We start from the raw sequence: 10,355 nt of genomic DNA on the forward strand, positions 1-10,355 counted from the left end.
AGGGGAAGAAGGTAAGAGAGTGACTGCTACAGTGTGGGGTTTCCATTTGGGGTGACAGCAAGTGTTGATGGTTGTATAACATTATGAATATGCTACTACTCACAAACTCGTACACTTAGAAATAGTAAATTTTTGTTATAAGAATAAATCTCAGGCCGGGCGTGGTGGCGCACGCTTGTAATCCCCGCGCTTGGGAGGCAGAGACAGGAGGATCGCACAGGTTTGAAGCCAGCCGCGCGCGCTGGCTTAGGTGACCCTGTTTCCAAATAAAAATGTAAAAATAGGTCTGGAAGTGTAGGCCGGAGGTAGAAGGGCTTCCAGGAACCCCAGTACCACCAAAAAAAAAGAAGAAGAAGAAAAGGAGGAGGAGGAGGAGGGGGGGGAGGAGGAGGAGGAGGAGGAGGAGGAGGAGGAAGAAGAAGAAGAAGAAGAAGAAGAAGAAGAAGAAGAAGAAGAAGAAGAAGGAGAAGAAGAGGAAGAAGAAGAAGAAGAAGAAGGAGAAGGAGAAGGAGAAGAAGAAGAAGAAGAAATCTCAGTACAAACAAAATTAATTAAAGGGAAAACCAAAGCTTCCCAGGGAATCTCAATGCACAGCTGTGATTGAGACCCACTAAGCTAGGGGATCCCTCGAATGCTGAAGGACCAGGATCACTGATTTCTTCTTCGCCTCAGACTCTGAGATGGCTTTATAGAGTACTGATATCAATCCTATTCAAAATTCCGATATTTTGTTCATGGTGTTTGAGGAAACATTACGCACAATTATAATTGTCTACTTTACTTTTGACTTTTTATTATATATCAACTTATTATCTATCAAGATTTCTGGGTTTTTTTTTAGCACTCCTTTAAATTTTGCAGGCAGCTCCAGCCAAGGGGCTAATGACAGTAGATTCAGGGCGTCATTAGCATGTGGGTGGATTAAATAAAAGTGTGGCAGTAAATGAGATTGTGCTGGGAAAGAAGGTTGACTAAAAAAGAGAAGAATATTGGGCCAGATTTTGGGGAACGTTGGTACTACAGGGTCAGTAGGAGAAAAAGGAGAGTCCATAAAGAGGACCCATGAGGAAGTCATAAGGCAGGAAGAGAACCAGAAGAACTTGGTGTGATGAAGACCACAGGAGAAAAATTTCCAGAGACAGTTGTCACATGCTGTAGAGGGCGCAGGCAGGATGACTCCAGGGAAGGCCCTGGGTTGCCCCAGGGGGTATGGGGGACAATGTCCCGGGACCCTTGGGAGCAACAGCAAAGAGAGGTCAGGGAGGAGGGAGAGCTAAGGAGATGGGCAGCATTCTGGTGGCCTGAACTGAAGGGAAAGAGAAGGTACCAGAAACGAGGCAGAGTGAAGTTTAGCCTGCAGTGTATTTTAGGATGAGAAAACTCTGAACAGGTGTGTGAAAAAGTAAATGAATAAAGACCAAAATACAGGGAACATTGAAAGAATGAGAAAATCAGAAGGGCTGCTGCTGCCGCTGAGGGAGAAGGTAAAGATCAGGACAATACAGCATGGTGCCCGGCGGAGTGGTGCACGCCTGCAAGTCCAGTACTGGGGAGCTAAGACAGGAGGATCACAGGTTCAAGGCCAGCCTCTGAAACTTAGGAAGACCCAGTTTCAAAATGGATAAAAAATAAAAAGGGCTGAGGGTGTCACCGGAAGGTAGAACACCCCTGGGTTCAACCCCTAGTATGTGTGTATATATAGATCATAAATACAGCATGGACCCGATGAGGGGATTACCTGTCCTTCACCTGCTGTCATTGAACCTGACCCCACCAGCTGAGCCTGGACTGTGCTCTAACCCTAACCCAACACACACACCTCCCTCTGTCCTCCTCATTCTCAGCCATTCTGGTTTTGGGACCAGGGCCCCTGCTAGGCTTTAGGACTTGCACCCACCATCCATCCAGCTGCAAAGATTAGTGACCTGGTGTCCCATCACACGGAGTTGCTCTCCTAGATTTTTTTTTTTTTTTGGTCTTTTTTATTATTCTATCTTATTTGGCCCTTTATTTTTGTTTCTACTGGAAACTCTACAATCACTATACCCCAATATTACTTGCCACATTCCCAAGTGGGCAACACCTCTTCTTCAGTCAAGCTTGCCCCTGGCCCGGCTCCTGCCTGCCGTGGGTGTTGGGGGATGCAGGGTCACCTAGGCCCTGTTTCCCACTAGAGCAGAGAGTGAGCCATCTACCTGCAGGAATGATGAGCAGGGCGGCCCTGCGGAGCCCACCGACCAGGGCTTGTCGCCGGAGCACCAGCCAGGCTGGGCATAGTCATCTTGACTCTTCTTCAAGTGCAGTGACCAAAGCCCTCCAGTGCAGGAAGTTAGGTAGGAGGGACTCCACGGAGGGGACTAGCAAGGCCAGGACGCTGGGGCTCCATCACACACAGAGACACGCTGGAAGGAAGCAGGGAGGGGAGGAAGGAAGGAAGGAAGGAAGGAAGGAAGGAAGGAAGGAGTGAGGGAGGGAGGGAGGAAGGAAGGAAGGAAGGGAGGGAAGGAGGAAGGAAGGAAGGAAGGGAGGGAGGGAGGGAGGGAGGGAGGAAGGAGGAAGGAAGAAAGGAAGGAAGGAAGGAAGGAAGGAAGGGGGGAGGGAGGGAGGGAGGAAGGAGGAAGGAAGAAAGGAAGGAAGGAAGGAAGGGGGGAGGGAGGGAGGGAGGGAGGAAGGAAGGAGGAAGGAAGAAAGGAAGGAAGGAAGGGAGGGAGGGAGGGAGGAAGGAAGAAAGGAAGGAAGGAAGGAAGGGAGGGAAAGAGGGAGGAAGGAGGAAGGAAGGAAGGAAGGGAGGGAGGGAGGGAGGGAGGAAGGAAGGGAGGGAGGGAGGGAGGGAGGGAGGAAGGAAGGAGGAAGGAAGAAAGGAAGGAAGGAAGGAAGGGAGGGAGGAAGGAAGAAAGGAAGGAAGGAAGGAAGGGAGGGAGGGAGGAAGGAAGGAGGAAGGAAGAAAGGAAGGAAGGGAGGGAGGGAGGGAGGGAGGAAGGAAGAAGGAAGGAAGAAAGGAAGGAAGGAAGGAAGGGAGGGAGGGAGGGAGGGAGGGAGGAAGGAAGGAGGAAGGAAGAAAGGAAGGAAGGAAGGAAGGAAGGAAGGAAGGAAGGAAGGGAGGAAGATGTAGCCCAGTGGCAGAGTGCTGGGGAGGAAGGGGATCTATGAGAGCGGGCGTTAAAGAGCTGATCGTGGAGTTTAAGCAAGGAGGAGAAGGGAATGAGCAGGCGGGCAAAGGGTTCCAGGACCAAGAAGCGATGGATCCAGGGTGCAGCTGCAGGTCAGAGACAAGCTTCCATGGAGAAGCTGGGGGGGAACCATGAAAGACCTGAGGTTGTGGACAAAAAAGCCCAAAGGAAGAGCGCGGGCGTCAACAGCGGGGCTGTCCGGGGCTTTGATGAGGTTCACACGGTGCCCGCGGAAGTAGGTTTTCGAAGGGAGCTGAGGTGAAGACAAAAACCAAGAAGCAGCGAAAGAGCCCTCCAGCTGCCGGTGCCGGGTGCCCGTGGGAGGCGGTGTGGGGAGTGGTTAGACATCTTGACTCTCACGGACCCCACACTGAACATCATCTTCTTCATGACTACTTTTGTGTCTTTTTTTTTTTTTTTTTTGGTGGTACTGGGGTTCCTGGAAGCCCTTCTACCTCTGGACTACACTCCCAGACCTATTTTTACATTTTTATTTGGAAACAGGGTCTCCTAAGCCAGCGTGCGCGGCTGGCTTCGAACCTGCGCGATCCTCCTGTCTCTGCCTCCCAAGCGCGGGGATTACAAGCGTGCGCCACCACGCCCGGCATTACTTTTGTGTCTTTAACACACTACTTCTGTGTCCTCGAAGCCCCTCGCTCCTTGGTTTTTAGGTCCATCCTTCCTTCTTCCCTCCTTCCCTCCCTTCCTTCCTTTCTTTCTTCCATTTCATTCTTATTTTTGGCAGTGCTGTAGCAATTGTAAACTAGATTGTTTTCCTGCTTTTTTTTCTGAATAGTTCATTGCTAATATACAAAAACACTACCGACTTTTCTCTATTGATGTTGATATCCTACAACTTTGCTCATTTATGAGTTCTATTGGTTTCTGAGTTTTTAAATTTTGTTTTGTTTTTGCAGTAACAGGAATGGAACCCAGGGGCATTCTACCAACGAGCTACACCCCTAGCCCTATTTTTTTTTATTATTATTATTCTTTATTTTGAATCAGGATCTCACTGAATTGCAAAGGGCCCCACTAAGTAGCTGAGGCTGTCCACAAACCTGGATCCTCCTGTCTCATCTTCCCAAATGCTGGGATTACAAGTGTGTGCCACCATGTCTGGCTGTTGTTTTGAGGGATTTTTAGTGGAATTTTAGAGCTTTCTTTCTTTACTTTTTGTTGTTGTTGTTGTTTGGTACTGGGATTGAACCCAGGGACATTCTTTCTCTGAGCTACACCCCCAGCCCTTTTTTATTTTTACTTTAAAAAAGGGTCTCACTAGGTTGACGAGAGTCTCACTACTTGCTAAGGCTGTCCTTGAACCTGCGATCTTCCCGTCTCAGCCTCCCAAGTACTGGGATTACAAGCGTGCACCACCACGCCCGGCTAAATTTCAGTTTTCTATATCTATGACCATGTCCTCTGCAAACACAATTTCACTTCTTTTCAATTTGTCTGCTTTTTCTTTCTCTTATCTGATTGCTCTGGCCAAAGCTTCCAGTACTAGTTTGAATAGAAATTGGGGCCGAGGGGGGAGTTCTTGTCTTGTTTCCGATCTTGGAGGAAAAGTTTTGAACTTTTCACAGTTGAGTATGATATTAGTTATAAGATTGTCATATATGACCTTTAGTGTTTGAGGTATATTCCTTTTATACCTACTTAGAGTCTTTATCATGAAAGGATGTTGAATTTTGTTAAATGCTTCTTTATCTATTGAGGTGATCATATAGTTCTTATCCTTCATTGTGTTAATATGTTATGTTACATTGATTGATTCTTACATTGATTGATCGATTGATTGATTTTACATGTTGCATCTAAATCCCATTTGATCATCCTTTTCAAGTCTTGTTGAATTCCTTTTCATTTTTGAATGTTTTTCTTTCTTTTTATCAGGGATATTGGCCTTTTTTGCCTCTTTTTTTGTGGTATCTACATCTGGCTTTGACATCAGAGTAATACTGACCTCATAAAATGAGTTTGGGAACATTTTTTCCTTTTCAGTTTTTTTTTTTTTTTTTAATTTGAGAGAGGCTGATACTAGTTCTTCTTTAAGTGTCTGGTAAAATTCTGCAGCAAAGCTATCAGGTCCTGGGCCTGCCCTCCCTTCCTTCCTTCTTTCCTTCCTTCCTTCCTTCCTCCCTATATTGAGAATTGAGCCCAGGAACATTTGACCTCTGAGCTACACCTGCAGCCCTAATTTTATTTTTTTTTATTTTGAAACAGAGTCCCACATAGTTGCTGAGGACCTTTCTAAATTGCTGAGACTAATGTTGAACCCACAATTCTCTTGTCTAAGCCTCCCAAGTACAGGCATAGGCCATCACACCCTGCTCTGGGCTTTACTTTGATGATTGAAATTTTATTATTGATTCACTCTCCAGACTTGTTTACTTCATGTTGGTCTGTTTTTTTAGAGGGTTGTTTGTTTTTGTTGTGTTGTATTTTGTGTCGTGCTGGGGGTCAAACCCATGACCATGCCAGGCCAGGGCTCTCTCCCACTGAGCCACACCCCAGGACCAGGTTTAGTTGTATATAACACTTCACAAGCTCTGCGCTTGGTAAGTTCACAAACTATTCATCTATAAAACAAAGAAAGGACAAAACATCAAAGAAATGAAGATGGGATCTACTTTGTGACAACCACAGAGAGCCCAGAGCCCTGTGTCCGCTAGAGTTCTGATTAGAGTTCTGATTAGCTTGTGACCCATCGTCTGAGTTCTCAGACCCTCCCCACCTGATTTATGACAGGATAAGGACTGTTTGTAGCTGCACAACTTACAGATGCAGGCCAACTGAAGATCGTGTCAACACAGCATGCTCTGCCAAGATTCTTTTCCAACCCACAAACTGCGTGTTATTAGAAAGGTCGTGGTTCAGGTCAGAGTCTGCGTGGCTTTCAAAAAACCACTTTGTGATGACCTAACTTAGGAAAGAATCTCATGCCTGGGGTCATTTTCTTTTAGGGGACATTTCTTAGCATTTGCATTAGCTGGCTTGGCCCCTGATCTGGCAAGGATTTTCAGGTTTTGCTCAGGGTGTCAGTCTAACCTGATGGCACTCTCAGTCAACCTCTTAGGAGGGAGGAAATGGGGACTGAGTCCTGGGTGATTATGTCTACCTGTTGCACTCATCATTAGACAAACATTTTACTCCTCCACCACAGGTTGAAAAGACAGGTGACAGAATTCTTGGCCAAAGGTTCTGAACTGTGGAATTGCAACTGTTGGCAACTAGTCAGAACTTGCATTTGTCCATTTTGTGGGTCTAGAATAAGAGAAAAGCTAGGTATGGTGGTATATACCTGTAATCCCAATACTTAGGAGGCTGAGTCAGGATGATTGTAGGTTTGACGACAGATTCAGCAACTTAGTGAGACCACATTTCAATATAAAAAATAAACCAGGGCTGGGGGTGTAGCTCAGAGGTAGAATGCCCCTGGGTTCAATTCCCAGCACCAAAACTGAACAATAATAAAAAATAAAATAGCGCTGGAGATGTAGCTCAGAGGTAAAATGCCTTTGAGTTCAATCTGCAGTAACACTGCGCGTGCGCGCGCGCGCGCGCGCGCGCGCACACACACACACACACACACACACACACATACAAACACACTCATTTGAGTATTAAGACCTGTGCAGTACTCAATATATCACATAAATGACTAAAATAGAATGATGGCTGTCCAAAGATCAGCTTTCCAGCTAGGTGTGGTAGCACACACTTGTAATCCCAGTACTTGGGAGGCTAAGACAGGAGAATCGCAGGTTCAAGGACAGCCTCAGCAAATAGTGAGACTCATCAACCTAGCAAGACTCTGTTTCCAAATAAAAACAAAATAGGCTGGGGGTGTAGATCTGAGATAGAATGCCCCTGGGTTCAATCCTCAGTGCCACAAAAACAAAACAAAACAAGCAAACAAACAAACAAAGATCAGCTTTCCTGTTACAGCGGAGCAGAATCCTCTAAAGGAAAGAGATGTGCAGCCAGAAGTGTTAACATCTGGAAAGAGTCAAGTCACTGTCTCTTCTCCAGCCTCAGGCAGAGCCTAATAGGACCTGGCAGAGCCTGCGATTTGCCGTCTTCCCTTACAACCAGTGTCTGTAGAGCTTGCACTTTCCACTGATACAAAGGAATCTTCCCTAGACAACTCAGAGAATTTCTTCAGAGCTCAGCCCAGTTCTTTCCAGTCCAGACTCCACACTACTCACATGCTTGCCGTCTCACCCAGACCCTCTATGCCCTTCTCATCTTCTGCGTGAGATGGCTAAGGGTTAAAAGGAATCATTAATTGGAGTTTCAGAGTTTCCCTCTCTGGGACACAGGACTGTCTCTGGACTCCAGCAAGTGCTGCAGCCATCCCCACGTGGCTCTCCAGGGTGCAGAGTTCCTGCTGCTGCTGCTGCTGCTGCTGCTGCTGCTGCTGCTGCTGCTGCTGCTGCTGCTGCAGGTGGTCTAGGTAAGTCCCCTGGACAATTCCACTTCCTTTTTCTCACCCAACATTCTAAGGTAGAGCAGTAACCAACAGAAAATAGGTAATCAATGGAAGATTTAGTGAATGTGTAAATATTTATTTATTTATTTATTTATTTATTTTGGCACAGGGGATTTAACCCAGAGGCATTCTACCTCCAAGCTACACCCCCAGCCCTGTTTTATTTTTTATTGTGAAACCAGGTCTTGCTAGGTTGATGAGAGTCTCACTACTTGCTGAGGCTGTCCTCCAACCTACGATCCTTCTATCTCAGCCTTCCAAGTACTGGGATTACAAGCACGTGCCACCACACTCTGCTTGAATGCATAATTTATCACCCAAGATCACTGTATTTCTTTAATAAGATCTGGTGACTCCCTGTACTTGGAGTGAAAATATCTCTTCTCTTCCTAATTCCTTTTCTACCAGGGTCAAGGAAGCCCAGCGGGTGCCCACCTAGTCCTAAAAGGTCACTGTCACTGCAAAGTCCGGTTTTGTATGAAGGACGCCTGCTCCATGGCTCCTGTTGCCCCTATCAGGTCCACACCTGGAGTAAGATTCGAGTAGCGTCAGCTGCTGGCCGTGCCCTGCAACTCCCCACTCCTGGAGCCCCTCCCCCACTTCGTGTTCCCCCTAAGCAGGTCCAGAACCTATGCTCTGGAAGAGCAACCCTACCATAACTAATTTTCTGCTAACATTTCTTTAATGGAAAAGGTAATAAAATCTCTTCTCCTAGAAAACATGGTATAGATAAAGTTGAGCTGGCATGGTGGTGTATCCCTGCAATCCCAGTACTTGGGAGACTGAGACAGGAGGATAGCAGGTTTGAGGACAGCCTCAGCAACTTAGTGAGACCCTGTTTCAATAAATAAATAAATAAATAAATAAATAAATAAATAAATAAATAAATAAATAAGGCTGGGGGCATAGCTCAGAGGCTGAATGCTCCCACCCTCTACCCTTTCACTTTCTTCCTCACTCTCTCCCTCCAGGGTTTCTAGAAAACCTTGCAGAAGGCATACTCCTAAAATATTAACTGAAATCTTTTCTTTCCTTTTTTATTTTCTTGGTGCTAGGGATAGAACCAGGCCCATCCACATGCTAGGCAAGTGCTCTGCCACTGAGGTACATTCCCAACCCTGAAGTCTTTTGTTTTTGTTTGCAGTACTGGGGATTGAACTCAGGGGTGCTCCACCACTGACTACCACACACACACACACACACACACACACACACACACACACACACCTTTATTTTTTGGAGGACATGGTTTTGCTAAGTTGTCCAGCCTGGCTTTAAACTTGGGATCCTCCTGCCTCAGTCTCTTAAGTAGCTGAAATCAATTTTATTATAAGGGCATTCTCGCAAATGTAAATGTCTTAGGTTTTTACCAATAGAAAAGAAAATAAAAATGAAACAAAATAAATAGCCAAATCCATTGTGTACTTTTGATTTTACATATCAGATGATGTTGGTTTGACTGAAACTAAATTTCCATTTTTGACAGTAATTATGAAAAAAGAGTCTTTTTAGCAAGTTCCAGACAAAAGTTCTTTGATTTTGTTTGTTGGTTTGGTTTTGTTTGGGTACCTGAGTTCGAACCCAGGGGTATCCTACCTCTGAGCTATACTCCCAGCCCTTTTTATTGTTTTTGAAATAGGGTCTTGCTAAGTTGCTGAGTCTCCCTCAAACCTAGCATCCTTGTCTCAGCCTCCCAAGTACTGGGATTGTTCAGGTGTATACCACACCCCCAGCTCAAAAGTATATTAAATGGCTTATCTTTAGCTTCATAATACCACCACAGGTAAGAATTATTATTACAACTTTATTACTAAAAAAGACAAGGACCCAGAGAAGTGTAATACATTTTCCTAGCAGACATATCCCAGTGGTAGCACAGCCAGGCTTGGAGCCCAGGGACTTTAACTGCAGGGCCCAGTAGAAATTCCTGGCTACCTGTAGTTTTCTGGGTACAGTCGGGCAGGTACTTATTTGAATTCAGCAGGTCTGAATGTTGGCCATGTGATGGCTCCATCTCCCATCCCTTTTCTTTTGTTGGAACCAGTCTAGGCTCTCATTCATGCTACTTACCCTGATAAAATTTGGCCTAACTGCAGCATTTACATATTACCTTCTCCTTGGCTCTATTCCCATTTGTTTCAAATAGTTTGGAGGCCAAGGGAACCAAAGCACCAAGGGAAATTTGGCCCAGCAGGTTCTGGGCAGAACTCAATTAAAATGTAGTCATCAAGATGAAACACAACATTTAGATATTTGTATAGAAAACTAGCAATCCTCTGCTAACCTGTCTGTGAACTACTGCTCAAATTAAAGAAATCAAAGTAAAATTTTGAGATCGGAGACTCACTCATTTTATCATCCTCTAAAAACTCTATCAAAATGCAAAGCTTACAGTAGGTACCTCCAAAATTTAGATAAATTGGGCATGGAGGTGCATGCCTGTAACCCGAGCTACTTTGGAAGGCTGAGTCAGGAGGATTGTGAGTACAAAGGCAGGCTGGGCAACTTAGCAACACCCTGTGTCAAAATAAAAAATAAAAAGGGCTGGAGATACAGCTCAATGGTATAGTGCCACAGTGTTGGAAAAAATAAAGTTAGATAAGTGACCTATTTGACAAGAGGCTAAAATAATGACCTATTGTTCTAGAGCTCATATAGGACTTGTAGCTGTTATATAAAGGCCAACTATC

The sequence above is a fragment of the Muscardinus avellanarius genome, assembly GCF_963383645.1.
Source record: "Muscardinus avellanarius genome assembly, chromosome: 1".
Classification (NCBI taxonomy): domain Eukaryota; kingdom Metazoa; phylum Chordata; class Mammalia; order Rodentia; family Gliridae; genus Muscardinus; species Muscardinus avellanarius.